This window comes from Protopterus annectens, chromosome 17.part0 (assembly GCF_019279795.1).
Source record: "Protopterus annectens isolate FY-2018-M chromosome 17.part0, PAN1.0, whole genome shotgun sequence".
Classification (NCBI taxonomy): Eukaryota; Metazoa; Chordata; order Ceratodontiformes; family Protopteridae; genus Protopterus; species Protopterus annectens.
Genome location: NC_056751.1, coordinates 788,670,598 through 788,694,576, shown reverse-complemented (window position 1 = coordinate 788,694,576; position 23,979 = coordinate 788,670,598).

The following is a 23,979-nucleotide window of genomic DNA, read 5'->3' as shown; positions in this document are numbered from 1 at the left end:
GGGAGGGGATTGCCATTTTAGCAGCATGCACAATTCTAAAACCAAGCTTTAACTGTATACTGTATGGAAACCAGTACAACAGGTCTGCATGCTTGAATGGTGAGATTTGTCAGATTCAAATATAAAATACTGGATTTAATAATAACTACTAAGATCATTGCATTACAATTGTATATAAAACATGTATATGAACAGAAAATTATGCAAAATGGAACTTTTCCAACTAACAAAGCCATCAGAGAAATTTTATGGCGTCTAAGTTACAGTTAGGACCTGCAGTAAATGCATAAGTGGAATAGATTCTCTTTTCACTTTCTGAAAGGCTTTTACTAAAACACTGTTAGAAGTTAGCACAAATGTATTTTGTTATTTATCCTATCTTTTCACTTTCTGAAAGGCTTTTACTAAAACACTGTTAGAAGTTAGCACAAATGTATTTTGTTATTTATCCTATCATTTATTGCTGTTATGGCAGTAGTTTTCACTTGCCTTTCTCTACTAAAGCAGTGTATGCAGTGTGACCCTCGCAGGAATCCCTGCCCTGCGACTAAAGGTTATCACAGCAGTGACCTGAAACATAAAGAATAATCTCCTCCAGTAGCCAAAGCTTACTCAGACTTTGTCTTCAAATAAATGAAGAAAGAATATATATTCCCAGCACTAACTGTAGAAACTGAAGAAGAATGAAAGAACAGACAGGAACATATCCCTCCAAGAAAACAAAAATTTTTAAGTCCAAAGCGATATAAATGTATTTGAAGCTACAGGCTTCATAAAACAGTCATTTAGCCAACTGTACATTCAGTAAGAAATGATCACAAGAGTGTACTTGTTTGAACTGACAAGTGAACGTCAAGCTAACCTTCACAGCTCTACTTTAATATGGCTTAGAGAGGGTTTCTTAGAAGATGAGGTACATCTATGGAGAGGGTTTCTTAGGAGATGAGGTACATCTAGGGATTGGTTCTTACACCAAAAGAAAGTGCTACCTCGTGTTCATGATTCTCCTGATGAGTCCCCCTATTCACTCTGGCAGTCATTAGACAAATGATCTTACTGAGTGAGTAACCTATTCACTCTGGCAGTCATTAGACAAATGATCTTACTGAGTGCTGAGTTCTTTTATCTGTTTTTTAATTGTTTATGCATTTCATTGCATCACATAGAGCATCTCTGATTAAAATAATAATTAAACTCACATGACACTACCTCCTAAAAATGTGTATTACAGAGATATATAAATCATACAGTTATAGTGCAGTAAATGTACAGCATTATAATGCAATCATATTTGCAGGTGTGTAGCTTAGCTTAACTGCATATTTAAATGTCATTGCAATCACACATACACACACACACACATATGCAGGAAGAAACAAATACAATCTGACTCTAATCCACTTTTGCCATTTCAAAATAAAAAAGCACAACAGTGGATATTCAAATGAATTTAAAAACTTAACATTTTTTTTCTCTGAGAGATGAGGAAAGAATAACTTTTGATACCTAGATGAGTCATATTGACTTAACGTAAGAACAAATGCCAAGTTATGGAGCATAGAAATGGAAGCGTAATCAGTGATTTTTTTTTTTTATATTACCTTCACAAAAGACTTTAGCAAGAGTCTTGGATGGATCCCCAGTTAATATTATGTCGCTAGTGTTTACTCAAAAATCCTGATGGAACCATGAATAATATATATATGAGATGTGTGTGTGTGTGTAAAATGCCCCAGTTACTATTTACTGCTGGCTAGAGAGAACAAATGGTGGTGGGTAGAGATAATCAGGCTTGAACCCTGTATGCAGGTGTTAAGGACCTGAATTTCCTACCCACCACCATTTGTAAAAAAAATTGCAGATTTTTGCCTCATATTTGATCTGATCTGTTCCTCATAATATCTGTGGTTTCTAAATGTTGCGATGGTGCAGTGGTAGCATTGTTGCCTTACAGCTGCAGGTTCTCGCGTTTGATTCTTGGCTGGGGTGCCTTCTGTGGGGGGTCTGCATCTTCTCCCTGTGTTTGTGTGGGTTTGCTTTTGTGTCCTCCCATGTTACAAAGACATGTCTGCATTATTTCTTCCTGGACCTCTGCTGAAAATTGTTTTTTTGTTCCAAGTCAGATTGTCCTGATTAACAAATGTTAAATAAAATTGACAGGCATTTGAATTTCAGACTTCAGGTTTCTGAATGCTGAATTCCTTACATATTTGATGGTGCAGTGGTAGCATTGTTGCCTCACAGCTATAGGTTTTTTGGTTTGATTCTTGGCTGGGTTGCCTTCTGTGTGGAGTCTGCATCTCATCCCTGTGTTTGTGTGGATTTGCTCTGGTGTCCTGCCATTTTACAAAGACATGTGTCTGCAGTATTTCTCCCTGGGCCTCTGCTGAAAATTGTTTTTGTTCCATCAGAAGTAAAATTGACAGGGATTTGAATTTCAGACTTCATATTCTTCAGAAAATACATAGTAACACAACCTTTTATTCTATTCTAGCAATTTTCTAAGTTTATAAGATGAATATTTGAAATTTGTCCTTATTTTTGGGACTGTATTACCCCATTATTGGCTTTGTCCAGGTTTTTTGTGCTATGTCAAGAACTGAATTCACTGAATATGTTTGAGGGCTGTATTCCCTCATTACTGGGTTTGTCCAGCTGGTTTGTGCTAAGAGGTTGACAGCTATGGTGAGAACTGAATTCATTAAATGATAGCCATTTAAGTTTCAGTCTTCCTCTCTTTCACAAAGCAGCTGATTTGGCATAGTGGTATGTTGCTCTGACTGTTTTGCACAGGGACCTTGGCAATAAAATGTATGGTGGTAACACAGCATTTTTCTTTCACAAAGCAGGTGATTTGGCATAGTGGTATGTTGCTCTGACTGTTTTGCACAGGGACATTGGTAGTAAAATGTATGGTGGTAACACAGCATTTTTCTTTTACAAAGCAGCTGATTTGGCATAGTGGTATGTTGCTCTGACTCTTTTGCACAGGGACCTTGGCAGTAAAATGTATGGTGGTAACACAGCATTTTATTCTAGCAACTTTCCAAGATTATACAAGCAATGTTTAATGTGTCCCTGGTTTTTGGCCTTTTGACCCCCCCCCCAATAAATTTGGCTTTTTCCAGATTTCTTGTGCTGCGAAGTTCAGATGCAGTTGAGTATTGAGTAGATTTTACAAGGAGCTGAGAGCTGCAGGGGAAGAGAAGTTTAGTGCTGCTTATGCTAAGTCAGTTTGCATTGTTAATAGCACAACAGGTTATGTACTTGCTTTTGATGCAGAAGGTTGTTGGTTCTACTCCCACAAGGGGTGAATGCTGCCATACTGAAAAGATACTAACTATGAGCCTGTTATCAGTTTGCCATCCATTTCCTATTGCAATATTACTAGCTTATCATTTTTAATGTAATATAGGCAATTTATTCCTCAGGGGCATCAGGCACTTTATTTTTCGATGAAACCATGAAATATAAAGGTGTTTGCTAGCAGCAACCTCTTCATTAGTTACAGATTTATTTAATGTGGAATTATTTAGATGACTTTTTTACTTCTTCAGAGATTGTGCATATTTACTGATAATGGTGGACTGTACAACTGTGCATATTTACTGATAATGGTGGACTGTAGAAGTTTGAGTAAACTTTTATGATGGAAATGTTCTGAACTGGGCAGTTTTATCATTATGGGTGCATGCATTTTGTTTCATTGTTTACTGGAAAGATGTTCTGAACTGGGCAGTTTTGTCATTATTGGTGCATGCGTTTTGTTTCATTGTTTACTGGAAAAATGTTCAAAACAATAGGAAGGTGTATCAAAGAGCACATGTATGTTTCCTATGCAAGGGGCCTATGATTTGAAAACAGCCCAGAATTAATTTTTATCTGCCACTGGTAAAATGTATTTTCTTTGAATGTGGGTTTTAATGCTGTTTCAATGAATGTGAGTTTCAAGGGCAAGTTTTAATGCTAAGTTTATTTAGCAGATGTCTTGGTGTTTGTGCTGTAAAATGCAAAATAAAACTTTCAAATGAAGTCCAAATCATCATAGAAGTAAATCAGTATGTACATTAGTGTTTATGGTAAATGGAGTGAAATACCCAAGTAATGGATCATTGGAATGGCTACAGGGGGAGGCTCCATTCAACCATGATTTTGTGAGGGGGAAGGGCGGCAAACTTAAAGACAGCCCCAGCTGAACTGTACCTCCCAACTATCCAGATTTTCAAAGAATGAATAGATTTTTGCTTCTTATTTTTGGTTTGTTCCTCATAACATTTGTGGTTTTCTGGCAAATCATTTAGGAATTAAGTCACTAAATAATGACACACTGAGTTTCAGACTTCATAACCTTCAGAAAAATGCATGCTAAAGTAAGACCTGTTGTTCTATCAACTGTCTCAGTTTATACAAGAGCAATTTTAGTACTGTTTATATGTTCCCCAATATATTTGGCCTTGTCCAGATTTATTGCATTAACAGGTTGAGAGGTACATGCAAATAAATTGCTTTATAAAATTAGGCATAGCCAAACCTCTCAACTGTCCCTGATTTTGGCTCAAAATGTTGCTCTTCCCCCTTATAATCCCTCCGCAAAATAGCAATTTTGGAAGAAAACATGGAGGGTTTACAATTAAGAAATAACTGTAATAATCAGAGTTATAGATTACTTTTATTTCAGAAATGCATGTAGATTATTTTATTTTGTCAGCTGCTCAAGTTAGCAGTACTAATATTAAAGTGTCCCTTCTTTGACAGGTTCCCAGCTGTATTGTGTGGCTATTTTATATTTTTACATCACATTTTTGGTCCATTTTTCATAAAATTGTGGGTTTTTTGGCAAATTAGTGACAAATCATTAAAGACTGAAGTTAGAAAATAATGACAGATATTTGAGTTTGATTTCATACCATTCAGAAAATTCATACTAATGCAAGACCTATTCTATTATCATTCTAAGTTTATAAGAGCAATATTTTAAAAATTGTCCTTATTTTTGGGCCTTTGTCCCACTTCTTTGTATGGCTTTGTCCAGATTTCTTGCTCTGAGGTTGAGAGGTATGACAAATGTGTCAGGGCCATCACAGTCAGCCAGAGACATTTCAAATTGTGACATACTTGTTGTACCCCACTCCCCCATGTAGTGACTCTGGATGTGTTGAAGCAAGGCAACGAGTAGTTATGCAGTGTAAATGTGCAGAGTATCCCCCCATCCAAGGTAGACACAAGTACTAGAGTGGCTTTTCATCTGTCCTTGATTTTTGCAGAATGGTCTGGTTTCTGTCATATTTTTGTACTGTTGATTTATGCTTATTACTCAAAGTGCCTGTTGCTCTGTGTTTAAGTAGCAATACTTTAATGACCATCAGGTAAGCTTGGCTGAGATCATAAGATGCAAGTAAGCTTTAATAAGCATACTGTTAAAGAATTGCCAACATTGAAAGCCTTTCTGTTGTTGCCATGTAGAGAATACTTAACTAGATAATGTATAAGCCTTGGGTATTGAAATGCATATGACAGTATTTGTAATAAAGGACAGGATTACATTATTTTAAGAAGCTCATTACACTTGGAGACTTCCAGTCATCTCTGCAGGCTTTACCAGTATACTAAACAGAATGCCAATCGTGTGGTCCATAACCTGTACAGTAATCCTTTTAAGCAATGTATCTTGAGCTTATTTCTTGTTTGCTTTTCATTTTTTACTTTGATCATGTTTTCACCATAAAACAAGTAGATAGTTGTCAGGCAGCAGGTCTTTTTTTTGGTTCAGAAACATTGTTACAAGTGGGGGCATCAGAGATTTCTACTTTCAGCATATTACTTGGTACTTTAATAAAGCTGAATATAAATCATAATTAGAACTGCAGTGCAAGAAGTGGTTTGAGTTGAGTGCTGCTTGCTTTTCTTATACTTGATTTTGACTGGCATGCCATTAATGTATTTAAAAAGTAGTTTATTTTTTCATGCTTTACAACCTTTTTGTTTCCATCTAGATATTAAGTAAGCTGTCATGCAGCCAATGCACTGAAATATTTTTATTCTTCTACACTTCATTTTGTCTTGATTGGACTCTCATAATGATGGTTTGGCACCCAGGGCAGTGTATTTAGTTAGTTTTTGTGGTTTTGAGCATAACTCCTCCCCTTTCTAGTTGGCCGCACCCCTTCCCATTGACCCCAGCCATTCAGCTGTCTCCTGCAGCCCCCCTTTGATTTGAAGTCACCAGCCGCCACTGAAAACATCACAAGCTTCCATTCATTTAAATACACCAGTCATAACTGATACACAGTTAGTCTAATTGGAAAATACATTTCTTAAAGGCATATATAAAGAACATGCATATAAACAATATAACAAGCTTTAAAACAGATATAAATACATTAAAACTGAAGTAAATGCTAGTTCGTAAGTGGTCTAGCTTGCAAGACGGGTTTCATAGGGACTTTACCATTAAGTCCCTTACCTACATCAGCTCTTAATCTAACTATTCATTTGGTCTCAAAAAAAGCGCCTTTCATGTGTATGTGTATGTGTGTATGTGTGTATGTATATGTATATATATATATATATATATATATATATATTGTTTATATGCATATGAAAGCGCTGACGTTTTGTGATTTTATTTTAATAAATGGACTTTCTTTAACAGTCGTATAGTGCCGTTGTTTTGCTGTACACCTTTTTGCCTTTTGCTACCACTTTTGTTTTTGGGTGTTTAGGCATTAATCCAGTGGGTGCAGGTATTTTTCTGCGTGTTTGGTTGACTCATTTTAGTATTACTGAATCCATCACAACTACTCCATTACATTTGTCTGTTTTCATAAATCAAAGGTTGTGTGTCTGTTATTTCACTTAATGTAATGATTTATTTGGCTGACTAGTTAAAAATATTTCAAATGTTCTTATTTACCAAAGATCTAATGTCAGCATTACAGACATCTTCAAAAGTGGATAAAGTTCCAGGACATTAAATGATATACAACTTATGATGCTGTTTAAAGTTTTACTTTTATACCAATTACTAGGGAGAATTTAGTTAATGTCCTGTTAACAGAACATATTTTAGGGAGTTAAATTAATAATATGCTTTAAAGTCTGTCAAATCATTACACTCCCAGAAAATATGTTCCCAGTTACCTCTTTCTTCCTCATCACACCTCCAGCATTTGCTGTCTACCTGAGGAAAAATTTCTTTGGAGTCTACTTGGGTAATAAATATACCTGTGTAAACACTTCCAAGCAAAGATCCTAAATCTTTTACACTTTGTTGCATACTTGGGAGACATACATATATTCCCCCATTGTTTCTTTGTGAATTGCTTGTCCAGTCTCTCTTCCCAATCCCTTCTAATGTCCTATGTTGACTGATTAATTATTCCTTTTTAAAAGCAGCTTCTGTTCTAGATTCTATTAAAAATTCTACCAATGCTGATATTCTGTTTAGGACACCCCTGTTTCTTTCTCTTTGCCTAAACTCTGATATCAGTCCTTCATTGGGAAAGCAATCCTTAACCTGCACTCCAAATAAATTCTTGGCATCTTCCCATTCTATCATATTTCCCTCTCTAGTTATTTGCTCCCAATACCTTGGTTCCTTTGCCAGTTTTCTCCAATAAATTCCAGCCCCTTCTTGTCTACTGTCTGTATCCCTAATTGCAGTCATCTCTAGTGGCAGAATCTCTTTTCTCCATTCTCATGATGGCTTGGTTCTTAGAATACTTTCTGCTGCTTTATAGATATAATATTCTGTATGATTATTAATATTCTCTTTAAAGGTCTGCATGCAAACTCAGAATCTCTCCTTGTTTCTTGAGCTTCCCCCTGTTTCATTATCATACCTTTCCACTTTGAATTATGGTTTTCTGCTTGTGCTATGCATAGGAGCCTTAACTGTGTTGTTCTGAAATACTCCTTCAAATCAGGTAATCCCAATCTACCTTGTTCTATTGAAAGAAATAGCTTATCCCACTTGACAGCTTATCCTCTGGTTGATAAAGATATGCCTGACCTATGTATAAGATTAAAGGGACTAAAACATTTTAACTACTTATCTCTTACTATCAATATCCATACAACAGGGCTTCCATTTTGTCCGTTTTTATGTTATCTTTCTAGTGTCTTCCAACATATCCTTAGCTGCCACACCAGAACAATTTTTAATCCATACTCCTAAATACTATATTTTTTTCATGTCCCCATAAATATGGATATTGCTAAACCAATGTGTGTGTGGGTACATAATTTACCACTATTGTCTTTGTTTTAGCATAATTAGTTTTGTATCCCAAAAAGATCTGAAACTTGTCTCAAAATGTTCCTCAGCACTGTAATGTCTCTTTCTGGTTTTGTCAGGTATAAAATAATATCTGCAAATAGAGCCAGCTTTTCTGGACTACCATGCAAATTATATCCTTGAATTTCCAAGTCCCTTATTTTCTTTGCCAGTGGTTCTAAATATAATGGAAATAACAAAGGTGAGAGAGGGCACCCCTGTTTGGTTCCTCTGCTCAAGCAGAAATGATCAGAGAGGACCCCACCCACTTTAATTTTCACCACTGATCCCTCATATATCCTCCTAATTATCCTTATACTTTTATTAGGGAATGTAAATGCTTCCATTGCCCTGCTCATACTGTCTCAGCTTACTCTGTCAAATGCTTTCTCTGCATCCAGACCTGTCAACAACAGTGGCATTTTCTTAAATTCTGCTTCCCTCTGGATCATCCATGTTCTATTAATGTTGTCAAATGTTTGCCTCCACTCCACAAAACCACACTGATCCAGATCTATCAATTGTGGCATCACTTTTTCCATTCTTTTAGCCATTATAAACACTTTATAATCCTGGTTTAGTACTGAAATGTGCCTTTATGAAGATAGATCTGATGGATCTTTACCCTTTTTAGGTATTACAGCTGCCACTGCTTTCTTCGAGGATGCTGGTACTTCTCACCCTCTTAAAATACTGTTAAACAAAACTTTTCATGTTTTTACCAGTTTTTTTCCCTCCTAGTTTCCAAACTTCCACAGGAATACCATCTATTCATGGGATCTTTCCTATAGATTGGTTATACATCACCATTTCTAGCTCATCTCCTCCTGTCCTTTTAGTAATTTAGCATCATCTACCTCTAACATTGGCATATTTAATTATTCCATAAACATTTCCATTTGTACTTTTGCTTAATTTCCATATTTCTCTTCTTTATGCAGACTTTTATAGAATTTCTGAAATATTTCTAATACTTCTACAGGATATCTTGTTTTCTTCCTTGTTATAGGCTCCCTGAGCTTGGTGACAGCCCTTTCTACTTTCTGTCACCTGTGTCATTGTGCTAAAAGTTTTTGTGCTCTAGTTATCAAAAACCAGTTGCTTAACAGCGAGCTTTCTAAAGTCGTGCATATTTTTAAGGTAATCCTTTATTTTCGGTTTAGCATTCTGTAGTTGCTCCTCTTCTTGTTCTGTGAGATTCCCCCTATTTTGCAATACTTCAATATTTGTCAGTCCCTCTAAATAATTCTTGTTATTCTGTGTTTTAATGACTATATTGTTTTACATGTTATTTGAAATCACTGCCACCGTACTAAGTGCTTAAGTTAGGCACAAATAGATGCATATATGTATTTTACATTGATTGGTTGCATCCATTTTTGTATATTTGTGATTTTAATATTTAGAGTAATGTATTATAGTTGCTCTTAATTGCTGGGTTTTTATTGTTGTGTTGTGTTTAGAGTCATGCATTAAAGTTGCTCTTAATTGCTGGGCTTTGATTGTCGAGTTGTGGGACATGATTAAACAGGTAAGTAATCTAGGTATATTTAACTTGTTGTTTCTGAAATATATTTGTTGTGATGAAATTCTTATATTGTGTATGAAGGTGATCAACATTGATTAAACTGTTTTATGACTTTTCTATAGTTTTGTTTCTTACTCTCATAAGAAATTATACTCACGCACTGCTAACTGGCTTACAGATAGGACACAGATAATCAAAATAGGGGAAGTTATCTCCACAAAGAGACCAGTCACCAGAGGAGTCCCCAGGGTTATGCGTGGGGACTTGTTTGACATCCACTTTTCTGAAGTAAAAATCAGTACGAAAGGGCTCTGATTGACTAAGTTTGAAGACGGCTGCAAGCTAGGAGCTAAATACTAGTAACCACAGAAAATGCTATAAATAATACAAACACCAAAACTCCACAGCAGTGCAGAAAAGAAAGCCAATGAGGGCAGCCCGAATGATTTCTAATGAATGTGTTCTGAGTAGAGAATTAGAATTTATTGAGAGCTTATTTTTGGCTCAAGATTTTCCCAAACTTCTTATTGATAACATCAAGAAGGAAATTATGGATGGTTTGGGATTTAAATATTACTCCTTGATTAGGGGTAAGCCTATTGCCAACAACAATATTATTGCTATGACAGCTGACATTCAGGAGACCTTGAAAATAGAGGTAACACAAGAACTTTACTCTTTAGGCAAGGGAACCTCTGGAACCAAGGATATATGATGTGTGTTAGGGTATAACCAAGATTCTTTGCAAATCTAAGAAATTATTGTTAAGTTCTGAAATATGTTTGCCATAATGGCCAACAATCTCTCAGTTTTTCAATATTCCTTTAAGGTTAGTTATAGGAGAGGTGCCAACCTTAAGAACTTGTTTGAGAATGCATCACGAGTTAATAAATTCACACCACATAAAAATAAGGGTACTTTCAGATGTGGCAGTTGTGCACAGTGTTGAATGGTGGTCAATAAAAGTGAGTTTTTTTTTACCAAGCTTAGATAAGTTTATTCCTACTGATGGATACCACAATTGTGCCTCTAAAAGAATAGTATACATGGCATATTGTACCATCTGTTATGCATTCTATATAGGCAAGACTGAGAGATGTCTTATACAGAGAATATATGAGCACTTATGATCTAAACAGGGGCAAAGACACCAATGCCCTGTATAGACACTGTTTAGTTTGTCCCTCAGCCAAATTTAAATTCTGGGTGATACAGCAAGTTCAGATTCCAGAAAGGAGTGGTGACTCGGAAACCAGACTGGAATATCAAGAGATGATATGGCAAATGTTTTTTGATGCCTGTGTAAACTCTGGTTTAAATGACTACCTTTCTATAGTTCTTGCCTTGAAACTGAAAGCAAACATTTTATAACATCTTTGTTGTCATGTTTAGGAGATTCTATTCACTTTTGTAAATATTGTTACCAAATTGTGTTGTGCATGTACATATGTTAAACTAGAGTACACAGGCTTCTGTGATGGTTCTTAAAATTTTCAAACATTGTGTCATTAACTTACAGCCACTCGCATTCAGATTTTGATTATTTTAGCAGTTTGTTTGTGACAATACACCATTCTGATTAAGTTTTCATGGGTGAAACGAAAGCGCTTATTTGGTGTGGATATTTTATAATAAACTTTATACCATATTGGTTTGGCTTGGTTTGTCTTTGCCTACAGGTGTATGGACCTTTACTGGCTTTCTTTTCTGCGCTGAAAGCTAGGCACTGTCAATGAATACCGAAATGACTTAACCATTCTGCAGGAAGGTTTGTCCCAGATAAACAACTGATTCCAAAATCATGGACTTATACTAAATGTCAAAAAAATATATTATTGTTTACTTTGGGAAGTCATCTACTCAAGGGATCTACCACAATGACAATATGCCCCAAACAGCTGAACCAATTGCTTGGATTTGGGAACTTATGTGGACTGTGACCTAACTTTTGACCAACATGTGTCCATTGTTGTAAGAAAGTCTTTCTACATTGCACAACTTATATATAAATGGACTGTGTCTAGATCTAGGAATGACATTATCCCTCTTTACTCAGCCCTCATTAGGACAATAATCAAATATAATGCCCCCTTTGACATGTGTCTGTCCAGACACATACAACAACTGGAACACCCACAGAGATACCTTACTAAAATAATATAAGATCTAAATATGTCTTACATGGACTGACTCAAAGCCCTGTCACTATACTCAGTATCCTACAGACCGTTAAGAGGTGACCTATGTCTGGCATGCTCACACCCATTACTGATGGATTTACTGCATATCAGCAAGTCAAATGGCATCAGAAATATTCAGTCTCTGGATCTCAACCTCTTCTGTATAATTAACAAAACACCTTGTTAGGGACAGATGTATCCTGCAGAGGATAAAGCTGCTGTAGAACAGACTCCCCATCCACATAAAACAAAGTTCATCCCTGTCCATATTTAAGCACAACTTAGATCTATGGATGGAAAATAGAAACACTACCCCACAATTGCTCCCTGTACTACTAGTGGACAGAGGCAGCTCCTAAATGCTTTATCCCATGCATGATGTGACCCCAGTTATTCAAATTAGGGGTAATATATAATTATTGACCATGGGATAGGTAAGGCCAATCTAAAACCAAATGAGATAGGTTACCTCGAGCACAAAAAAAGTGAAATTGACTATCCTTAAAATGGCCCACAAGCAGCTAACCTAGTACTTACCTGTGAACCTATAATTTGCAGTTATCACCGATATATTTGTTCTGATGAAGTTCTTATATTGTGCTTGAAGGCATTCAACACAGATTAAACTGTTTTATGACTTTTCAAGAGTTTTGTTTCTTATACTCATACTTTGTACTTATTACCAGCATTTTGTGTTCAGCCTAACCGGTGTCTATACAATGTGCTATTGAATAAATACTCTACCAAACCAGAGGACAGCTTCATGTTGTTTACCACTGTTGGAAATATATAAAAGGCATACTCCAACTATGTGCGAGCAGATCTATCGCATTTGGGTTTGCTGATACAAGTATTACGCTTACTAATTATTATAAGGAGAGATAATCACCTTGTTTGTTATTGCCAATATGTCTTCGTATGCATCCCAAGATTCAACTTGCCTTCCTTATTGCTTATACATGTTGCTTATTAAGTCCCTTCCCTGTTTTGCTGCAGTTACTGCTCAACTACAAATGTGCACATTTTTTCTCAGATTTCTGCTTCTCATGTATATTACTTTATATCAGATTTATGGTATCAGAGGGTGTGCATTCATGTCAACTTTCTGACAGGTCAGCAAAGACAGTCATACATGTAATGTTGCCAAGCAGAGCACAGGATAATGTAACCACCCTGGTGCTGTTGCCAAAATATGAACCTACAATTATGCTACCATGCCAGACAATGGATATGGCACATGCCATCTGTACACCGAGGGGGTGTACCAGCATAAAGTGTTACAGCCAAAAGGTATGATAATGTAGCAAGTGTGTATGAGGCTTAGATGTATAGGGGTAGCTTTATCATGAATGCTAGCAATCATGCCAGCTATACCTTTTTAATGCCCAAACTTAAACATGTATCTTCTCCCAGGTGTTAATTAAGCAATAAGCCACATCTGGGTGTGGGTAATGATAGATTTACCCACGGTTGGTGTGGTTTGGTCAAAGACAACCGTGGGTAAATCTAGCATTACCCACACCTAGATGTGGGTTATTGCAATTATACAATGACTTTAAGAAAAAAAATACTTACTTTTCTTAAATAATGTCCTTGTACAATGGCGCCGTGCTGTCCTTCCACCTCTGGCTATCTCCTCCTTGCCCTATCTGATGTACTGCGCATGCGTTTCGAACTTGCATTCCCACGCATAGCCAGTACATCAGTGCTCGGGAAAGTAAGCAATGGAGAAAAGAAGATCTTCATATTTATACACTTTTTTTCTTTTGAAAAAAAAAACCCTTAAAATTAAAGAATATATCAACAGAAAAAAGTATGGGTGACTGGACCTTTTTCCATTGTGTATTCTCAATGGGCACGCTAGTTGGGCTGGCCAATCAGCATGCTGGTTTTATGAGGTTAATGGCCAGTTATTATATAATTATATTTTTGGAACTCTAAATATGGTCACCTCCCCCCCATGCCATGCATTTAATAGTCCTAAGACATCAATGTCAACCTGCACTCAGCAATTTTACGTTTACATCTATGTGTCTTAGCCTTGTCAAACTGTTATGTGGTCACATCCCTTGATTCCAAATTTGCGCGGCCATGTTTTAGTCTATTTTTTCAATATTACTAAGTTAAGTTTTCAGATTTTCTATACATTATTTTATATTGTCTCTGTTGCATAACTTTATGGCATCAGCAACAATGTAAAACATTCCTTAAAGGCCTTTTGTAAGGTCACATAAACATACTGAAAAGGAGAACTCGGCACCCAGGTACTGATCCAGAAGGTTGTTATTCTTTCATCTCTGTGAACTATACTATTTCTAACTCACAGTGACATATTGTTTAGTCAGTGTTTTACCTGAGTTATCACCATAGGATGCCTTCCAAACCTTTATATTTTTTTGTTGTTTTATGTGGTAGTATGTCAGATGTCTTCTGAAAGTCTAAGAAGGCAATAACTCCCCACTTCTCTTTCAGATCAGATTGCCCTAACACTTCCTCACCCAAAGTACAGCTGCACTCACACAGGTCACATTACATAACCCTGCGGCTCTCTCACACCCCTTTATCCCTGTTACATCCTTCCTTCTCTAATCTTGTTCTCCCCTCACTTACTGCCTCTCCTTCGTCTTACTTCCCCCTTCTCTTTGCATCTCACACTTCTCACCTTTTTACCCCTCTTCCCTCTGCTTGCCTCCCTGTCTTCTCCCCATGGTATCCTTTCCTGCACGCATTCTCACTTGCCTCTGCTAATGACTCCATACCTTGCTATACAATGATATGCTGCTATCCTTGTAGTACAAGTCATCTCAGTTGTCATGATTACATCTTATCCAAAAAGCTCTGCTAAGCATAATTCCAGTTTTTCATCCATGTTTTTACTTTGTAAACTATTTTTTAAACTAGTAGAAAAACTAGTAAAAGCACTGTCACAAAGAACTGGCTCACACACTGTGTCTGAAGTACAAAATCCAATGAACAACAAATAGAGAAAGACAGAAACAGCTGCTATATCCAGTTTAAAAACTTTTACTTCAGTGCACAAACAGTAACACAAGCGCTTTCACCAAATAGGCATCATCAGGTGTATCAAAAAGCACTAACAAGTACACACCCTTTATACAAACTGAAAATCACATGACATATATTTCAACTAAAAGAGACATAGTACATTTAAAAACACATAATAGACATTTTAAAAAACACAAAATATATATATTTGTAAAAACAATAAAACAAGCTGTATATCTTACTTATAATATCATATTGTTAAAACTATCTCTTTAGGGGTCTCAGCTTTAATTTAGGTTTTAAAGGAACAGACACATTTAGTCCATGCCCTGCATCCCCCCTCAACCTAACAATCCAAGTGGATTTCAGATCTTCAGTTCTATTACGTATAACCTCTTGTCTTACATTCTCATAGACTCTAGCAACTACTAAGAACTGAAAATTGTGAGTGGAGTCAGTGTTCTATACATTTGGCAAGTGCATTAATACTATTGCCCTTGTTATATGGTAAACATGCTCCCTGATGCGTTCTCTAAAAGTACAATCCGTTTTACCAATGTAGAACATTCTACATTTCATACAGTGAGCCAAATATACCGTGTGTAAAGTATTGCATGTAGCATTTATTTTAAAAGTATATGACGTACCACAAACAGGATGTTCAAAACTAGAGCTAGTGTCAATGTATGTGCACCATTTACAATGTCCACAAGGTCTAGTACCATGTGAACAGTAATTACGCTGTGTATACTTTGATAGCATAACCTACGTTTCAATGACTTATTGTTCTTAAACAAGAATCTAGGTTCAAAATCTATAAATCTGGAAATTTCTCTGTCTGTAGTAAGAACTTTCCAGTGTCTTTTAATGATTTCAGTATAATTACTAATATCAGTAGTATATGTCACCTTAAACCTCAAATTTGTGTCATTGGATCTCTTCTGTCTCCTAACATACACACTACTGCCAGATGAAAAATATGGTCTGGCTTCATTTTGTCTCTTATTAGTGACATTAACCACACTACTTTGAATTATATGATCCTCATAGCCTCTCTCCCTCAAATTCCTAATGGCAGTATCAACCTCAGCTGAAAAATCAGTGTCCCTTGCATTTAATCTAGAAGCCCTATACAACTGATTAGAGGCAACATTTCTGAATACATAAGATGGATGAAGACTGTCTCTGTGCAACAGATGATTGCCGTAACAGTCTTTTCTGTGTAGTTTATTATATATAACTCCATTCCCATCTTTTATTACTGATACATCCAAAAAATCCACTGAAGTCTGTGAATGATGAAAAGTAAATCTCAAATAATGTGTAGTAGTGTTCACATAATCCATGAATGCACTAATAATGTGTAGTAGTGTTCACATAATCCATGCACGCACCAATAATGTGTAGCAGTGTTCACATAATCCACGAACGCACCAATAATGTGTAGCAGTGTTCACATAATCCATAAACGCACCAATAATGTGCAGCAGTGTTCACATAATCCGTGAATGCACCAATAATGTGTAGTAGTGTTCACATAATCCATGAAAGCACAAATAATGTGTAGTAGTGTTCACATAATCCATAAACGCACCAGTAATGTGTAGTAGTGTTCACATAATCCATGAACGCACCAATAATATGTAGTGGTGTTCACATAATCCATGAACGCACCAATAATGTGTAGTGGTGTTCACATAATCCATGAACGCACCAATAATATGTAGTAGTGTTCACATAATCCATGAACGCACCAATAATGTGTAGTAGTGTTCACATAATCCATGAACGCACCAATAATGTGTAGTAGTGTTCACATAATCCATGAACGCACCAATAATGTGTAGTAGTGTTCACATAATCCATGAATACACCAATAATGTGTAGTAGTGTTCACATAATCCATGAACGCACCAATAATGTGTAGTAGTGTTCACATAATCCATGAATACACCAATAATGTGTAGTAGTGTTCACATAATCCATGAACGCACCAATAATGTGTAGTAGTGTTCACATAATCCATGAATACACCAATAATGTGTAGTAGTGTTCACATAATCCATGAACGCACCAATAATGTGTAGTAGTGTTCACATAATCCATGAACGCACCAATAATGTGTAGTAGTGTTCACATAATCCATGAACGCACCAATAATGTGTAGTAGTGTTCACATAATCCATGAATACACCAATAATGTGTAGCAGTGTTCACATAATCCATGAACACACCAATAAAGTGTAGTAGTGTTCACAAAATCCACGAATGCACCAGTAATGTGTACTAGTGTTCACATAATCCATGAACGCACCAATAATGTGTAGTAGTGTTCACATAATCCATGAGCGCACCGATAATGTGTAGTAGTGTTCACATAATCCATGAGCGCACCAATAATGTGTAGTAGTGTTCACATAATCCATGAGTGCACCGATAATGTGTAGTAGTGTTCACATAATCCATGAACGCACCAATAATGTGTAGTAGTGTTCACATAATCCATGAACGCACCAATAATGTGTAGTAGTGTTCACATAATCCATGAACGCACCAATAATGTGTAGTAGTGTTCACATACTCCATGAGCGCACCGATAATGTGTAGTAGTGTTCACATAATCCATGAGCGCACCGATAATGTGTAGTAGTGTTCACATAATCCATGAGCGCACCGATAATGTGTAGTAGTGTTCACATAATCCATGAGCGCACCAATAATGTGTAGTAGTGTTCACATAATCCATGAGCACACCAGTAATGTGTAGTAGTGTTCACATAATCCATGAGCGCACCGATAATGTGTAGTAGTGTTCACATAATCCATGAACACACCAATAAAGTGTAGTAGTGTTCACATAATCCACGAATGCACCAATAATGTGTAGTAGTGTTCACATAATCCATGAATGCACCAATAATGTGTAGTAGTGTTCACATAATCCATGAATGCACCAATAATGTGTAGTAGTGTTCACATAATCCATGAACACACCAATAAAGTGTAGTAGTGTTCACATAATCCACGAATGCACCAATAATGTGTAGTAGTGTTCACATAATCCATGAATGCACCAGTAATGTGTACTAGTGTTCACATAATCCATGAACGCACCAATAATGTGTAGTAGTGTTCACATAATCCATGAGCGCACCGATAATGTGTAGTAGTGTTCACATAATCCATGAGCGCACCGATAATGTGTAGTAGTGTTCACATAATCCATGAATGCACCAAGAACATGCTGTTCCCTATTCCATAAGATAAAAAGGTCATCTGCAAACCTACGGAAGAACAGAATATGTTCAGTAAATGGCCTCCATAGAATATGTTCAAATTCCCATACGGCCATTGCCGCATTGGCGTAGCTATTGGCACACAAAGTGCCCATAGCCACGCCATTGCACTGTTTATATACCTGTTCTCCAAAAACAAAAATGTTATGCTCAAGTACTATTTCAAGACGTTTCCCCAACAGTTTAATTTTACTAGGACTATAATCCATGTGCTCCTTTAAGAATTGCATCATACTATTGATGCCATCTAAATTTCGAATAACTGTAAATAAAGAAACTATGTCCATAGTAACAAATATTAAGTTCTCGTTATTATTGGCTGTAGTATATTCATGTAGGTCGCTAAGAACATGTTCAGTGTCTCTGAGCACGTCAACTTATCAAGACCTGGTCTCAAATGTTTCTCTATATAAATTAATAATGACTCCATGCACCAGTTCCTTCCAGAAACAATGGGTCTTAATGGTGGATCTAACCTGCTCTTATGTATTTTTGGGAGACCCTGTATGATGGGAATAGTTGGCTTACTGTTATAAAAATACTCATAGAGACTTGTGTCAAATAAATTCATCTCAAACAAACACTTGATTAATACTTGCACATCAAAAATAATAGTATCCGCCTGTGTATGAGACAGTTTCTCATAAAAAGAAGTATCATTCAACATAACTATCATGTTTTGATCATACCGTACTCTATCCAGTATGACTATAGGTCCACCCTTGGCTGCAGGCCTAATCGTGATCCTGGTAGTATTTTCTAACCCTCTCAAGGCATCGAGCTCTTCTTTAGACAAATTCTGACGTCTTTTATACCACTGATAATTATTAACATTTTTTACATTCATATCATAGATATCTTGTATGCAGAGTTTTTCATCCATCTTGTGTATTCAGAAATGTTGCCTCTAATCAGTTGTATAGGGCTTCTAGATTAAATGCAAGGGATACTGATTTTTCATCTGACGTTGATACTGCCATTATGAATTTGAGGGAGAGAGGCTATGGGGATCATATAATTCAAAGTAGTGTGGTTAATGTCACTAATAAGACAAAATGAAGCCAGACCATATTTTTCATCTGGCAGTAGTGAGTATGTTAGGAGACAGAAGAAATCCAATGACACAAATTTGAGGTTTAAGGTGACATATACTACTGATATTAGTAATGATACTGAAATCATTAAAACACACTGGAAAGTTCTTACTACAGACAGAGAAATGTCTAGATTTATAGATTTTGAATCTAGATTCTTGTTTAAGAACAATAAGTCATTGAAACGTAGTTATACTATCCTAAGTATACACAGCGCAATTGCTGTTCACATGGTACTAGACTTTGTGGACATTGTAATTGGTGCACATACATTGACACTAGCTCTAGTTTTCAGCATCCTGATTATGGAACATCATATACTTTTAAAATAAATGCTACATGCGATACTTCACATATAGTATATTTGGCTCACTGTATGAAATGTAGAATGTTCTACATTGGTAAAACTGATCATACTTTTAGAGAACACATCAGGGAGCATGTTTACCATATTAACAAGGGCACTAGTATTAATGCACTTGCCAAACATGTATTGAACACTGACTCCACTCACAGTTTTCAGTTCTTAGTAGACGCTAGAGTCTATGAGAATGTGAGACAAGGGGATATACATAATAGAACTGAAGATCTGGAATCCACTTGGATTGTAAGGTTGAGGGGGGATGCACGGCATGGACTAAATGAGTCTGTTCCTTTAAAACCTAAATTAAAGCTGAGACCCCCTAAAGAGATAGTTTTAACACTATAATATTATAAGTAAGATATACAGCTTGTTTTGTTTTTATAAATATATATATTTTGTGTTTTTTAAAATGTTCATTATGTGTTTTTAAATGTACTATGTCTCTTTTAGTTTAAATATATGTCATGTGATTTTCAGTTTGTATAAAGGGTGTGTACTTGTTAGTGCTTTTTGATACACCTGATGATGCCTATTTGGTGAAAGCGCTTGTGTTACTGTGCACTGAAGTAAAAGTTTTTAAACTGGATATAGCAGCTGTTTCTGTGTCTTCCTCTACTCATTATTTTTTAAACTAAATGTTGTAGCATATTCTTGCATCTGTAAATATGTATATGATTTATAGCCTATCCTTGTATCTGTAAATATGTTTGGTTAATTTCTTATGTAATGCTATTCATCCAGGCTGTGCCTGCAAAATTTCCATTGAGACCACTGCACTACCCTGGTAAGTAAGTAAATACATAAATAAACTCCCCTAGATACCCAAAGAACTCTTGTTAGATTTATTAATGTAGAACATGCATACTACTTTTCAGTGGTTGTGTTGTTCATTGTATGTCTAAATTATTCATTCTAACAAGATAATTAATTTCTTTTTGAAAGGGCTATAAGATATGGCCAAAGTTATTAATGCATTGTTACATTATATTTGAAGGAAATAAGCTGAAGTACCAAAGAATAAAGCTGTTTTAATTTTAATAAAAATGTAATATCCTACTTTGAGTTTTGTGATGAGTAAAACTGTACTCCATTTCTGCGTCATAGCCTTCCTCTTGTGAAACCAGTAAACTTCCTCTACTTGTTACCCAGGGCAATAAATCAGAAAGGGGTTTCAATATTTAATTTCCAGGCACTCATAAACACTGACTTGACTAGATGCTATCAAATTCTCAAGAGTAGTGTATGAGATTTTTAAAGATCTGTGTTCAGTTCACTTCTCTCATTATATAAAGGCATTTTGAAAAGACGAGCATTGTCTTTTAATCTAACAATGCAGCTCTGTCTCAACTCGTCTTGTGAACTGGAGATACTTGTTCTGTTGTTATAATCAGCCATTGTTGTTCTGAATTGTCTTAATCTGATAATAAGCATTCAGAAAGTTCTACAAAATAAAAGACTGGTGCTAAGCAGTTATAGAACTTTTGGTTACCATACATTACAGCTGTTCCAGAATTTTACCGTCACATGCAATATCTACCAAATTACTTTCTTACTTTAAATGTGTTATTATTGACTTAGACCAGGATTTAAAAATAAATAAAAACAAACAGTCAGGCCACTGCAAACAATATTTAAAGGAAGTCTGATGTTGTATATTAGTTCTTTTCCTTCTTTACCACTCAAATGCAGCTGACTTTTGTGGACAGTCCTGTTAGAAGTTCTCGTCTATGTATCATTCATCATTTCTGTCAGCTGTCACCAAGAAGGATTACAATGGCCTGGAAACTACAGCACAAGGTGACTGACATGTTCTTAGAACAACTGAAGAGAGCATCATGCTTTCTGTCTGAAAACAAAAATCAAATAACGAAGCACCTGGAGCCACCAAAGACCACGAACTTCGACTTTATTAACAAAACCACAAACACATAATAAAGTTGAAGTTCATGGTCTTTGGTGGCTCCAGATGTTATTTGATTTTTGTGGAAGTTACTTTTGAGCCACCTTTTCCTCATATCTGTTTTGTTTCTGTCTGAAAACACTAATCTGCCCCTTTATGTTATACCTGTTGTACTGTATTGTGTGCTGTTTTGCATAAGACACTAAAAAACGTGATCTGCCAACTATAACCAGCAGCTAGCAACAGTGGATCAGATGTTTCAGCTGTGACAGTGCCACCAGCGACCTGGGTCTGACTACCACGTGTCAGTGCCAGAATTACTGGTTGAAGTGATAAGATGAGCACTTAATGCAAGCTCAGCTATTTTGGAGTGTGGGTAAAGTAGACCCCATTGAGTGGGGGGAGTACCTTTTAATGGAGGCTGTGAGATAAGGCTCCCAATATATGGGTCCTGAGCCAGACAGCACAAAAATAGATGAAATAAGCAGACATAAGACCTGCAAGGAGAGATAGGTACAGCAAAAAGCCATGGTCTCTATGAAGTAATGGAGGTCATTGGTTATCTGAAAAAAAATAACCTGGATAGCATCCCCCCCCCCCACACACACACACACACACACACAAAAGTGCTCTTAACAGATCCAGCATCCAGCAGTGCCCAACATAAAAAAGCCCAGACTTCCCACTTTCAATTGCAGGCTCATGTGTCTGAGGCACTGGCAGGGGAGGATGTGTATACCCATCTTCTGGGGAAGGAGGTAAGGGAGAAAACAATATAGTGTTTTATGAGGTGGGCTCTATCCATTGTACACCCCTACTACAGGATGGTAACAGGCATGCACTGGGTACAGGGGGCAGTATCAGGAAAAACACTCACAGCAACAGTGTGATACAGATCTGAGAAGCCTTCATCTCTTCAGCAGCCCCAAGCCTTTATTAGGGCTAGTCCAGGGAAGCTAGGAGGGGCAGGCAGACCTGGCATTCGAATAGAGGCACCAGGGTCCAGTGATGTTCAGCTGTGGGGGGCAAAAATAAGCAAAAATGTGTTGTCAACAGAATATCTATATCTTTACACCATTTCTACCATAATCTCGAATTACAAGTTTCAGATGTCTGCTCAATATCTGTTAGATCTTTCAGCTATAATTTTGCTAAACTCTAGAATGATATTCTAGAAAATTTGCACCTCTTATTTGCAGCCAATGTTTTCAACACAGAGCAAGAGAGAGAGAGAATGAAAACAATTATTTTTTGTGAAACCTGATGTGACTACTTCAGCTTGGATGCAGGCTTAGGACTTTGTTTTTCGGGCCTAGTATTTGTCCTTATACTTCACTTCTAGCATTAATTTGGTAGTTGGCAGTCATTTTCTACATATTGGCCTCAATACCACAGCTAATGCATCATTTGTTTTGTTCTTTTATATTAAAATCTTAATTTCTCTTTAATCTTATTTGGTTATGTTTTCTTGTGATGCTCTGATCATTTTTTTCAACACTTGTAACTAGGGTTGCCACCTTTCATTGTGGGTAAAACTGGAGTAAGGGCACGCACCCTGCATCACCCATAACTCTGCCCATTCTCAACCCCTCTCTTGTCCATGCCCCGCCTATTTTGTGATGTCACTATGGCATCAGCTGACAGGGAATGCCCACTATTTCTGTTCCTGATGCTTGCTTTCAACCGATTTACTATGCTTTTCTGTAAAAAAGCATAGTAACTCAGCCAATGTAACAAATTCTGGTAGTCTGTTTCCATTTTGTACAGTGTTTTCCAGACTACCGGAGAATCAATTTGATTTCTGGATAGTCCGGAAATAAATGTAGAGGTGGCAACCCTAGACACATAAATGAATGATTTCCCACAGCGACTTCTTCAGTAGCTTGTCCTGATATGCAGAAGCACTTCACTGACACAGATTGAAACTTTCCTAAACAATCCCTTCAGTAGTTATCCATGTCCACTAAGCACTGCACTGACCCAACCATCCCTCCTTCAGTAGTTTGCCCATGCATGAATAAGCACTTCACTGACTACAAATTAAATATTTCTCCAGTATGCGCAAGCACTTTTTTGTGTCGGAAACATAAGTAAATTTAATATTGTGTCATTCTAAATCAGATGTACCATTTTACATACATGATAATAAATTCCACGTGGAAATGAAATAACGAAGATGGGCAAGACAAGATCAAATGAAGTAGAGAGAACAAAGTGCATAGGAACCAAACAGTAGATCATTTAACTTCACAATTAGCCAACCATAAGAGGACAGGTTAATGGATTATAGCCAGGATATTTGGTGATTTTGAAACATGCACTGTATCTTTTCTAAC